The sequence below is a fragment of the Suricata suricatta genome, chromosome 3, assembly GCF_006229205.1.
Source record: "Suricata suricatta isolate VVHF042 chromosome 3, meerkat_22Aug2017_6uvM2_HiC, whole genome shotgun sequence".
NCBI lineage: Eukaryota > Metazoa > Chordata > Mammalia > Carnivora > Herpestidae > Suricata > Suricata suricatta.
In genome coordinates this window covers 63,616,489-63,617,579 of record NC_043702.1, presented here as the reverse complement: position 1 = coordinate 63,617,579, position 1,091 = coordinate 63,616,489, and the positions used below count along the sequence as shown (strand labels likewise).

The 1,091-nt window shown below is 36.2% G+C and overlaps 1 protein-coding gene and 1 long non-coding RNA gene across 2 annotated transcripts in view; one reads left to right on the top strand and one right to left on the bottom strand.

The window, feature by feature from the left end:
- TTC21B (tetratricopeptide repeat domain 21B) overlaps window positions 1-1,091 on the bottom strand; it is a 78,572-nt gene that overhangs the window by 72,766 nt on the left and 4,715 nt on the right. The gene's annotated exons all lie outside the window — the stretch shown is intronic.
- Window positions 1-1,091, top strand: part of LOC115287758 — a 27,861-nt gene that overhangs the window by 22,609 nt on the left and 4,161 nt on the right. The gene's annotated exons all lie outside the window — the stretch shown is intronic.

The following is a 1,091-nucleotide window of genomic DNA, read 5'->3' as shown; positions in this document are numbered from 1 at the left end:
AAATTGATAAACCTTTAGCCAGGCTTCTCAGAAAGAAAAGAGAGAACACCCAAATAGACAAAATCACGAATGAAAATGGATTTATTAGAACTAATCCCTCAGAAATACAAGCAATCATCAGGGAATGAAAAATTATATGCCAACAAACTGGACAACCTAGAAGAAATGGACAAATTCCTAAACACACATGCACTACCAACATTCAAATGGGAAAAGATAGAAAATCTGAATAGACCCATAACCAATGAAGAAATAGAATCAGTTATCAAAAATCTCCCAACGAATAAGAGCCCTGGACCACATGGCTTCCCTGAGGAATTCTACCAGACATTTAAAGCAGAGCTAATACCCATTCTTCTCAAGCTATTCCAAAAAATAGAAGTAGAAGGAAAACTTCCAGACTCCTTCTATGAAGCAAGCATCACTTTGATTCCCAAACCAGATAGAGACTCAACAAAAAAAGAGAACTACAGGCCAATATCCTTGATGAAAACAGATGCAAAAATATTCAACAGGATACTAGCAAATCGAATTCAACAGCATATAAAATGAATCATCCACCATGACCAAGTGGAATTCATTCCTGGGTTACAGGGCGGGTTCAATATTTGCAAATCCATCAATATGATACACCATGTTAACAAATGAAAAGATAAAAACCATATGATCCTTTGATAGATGCAGAAAAAGCATTTGACAAAATACAGCATCCTTTCTTAATAAAAACTCTTGAGAAAGTTGCGATAGAAAGAAATTACTTAAATATCATAAAAGCCATTTATGAAAAGCCCACAGCTAATATCATCCTCAATGGGGAAAAACTGAGAGCTTTCTCCCTGAGATCAGAAACATGACATGGATGTCCACTCTCACCACTGCTGTTTAACACATGCTAGAAGTCCTAGCATCAGCAATCAGACAACAAAAGGAAATAAAAGGCACCAGAATTGGCAAAGATGAAGTCAAACTTTCACTTTTCACAGATGACATGATATTCTACATGGAAAACCCAACAAACTCTACCAGAAGCCTACTAGAATTGATCCAAGAATTCAGCAAAGTCGCAGGGTACAAAATCAACATACAGAAAT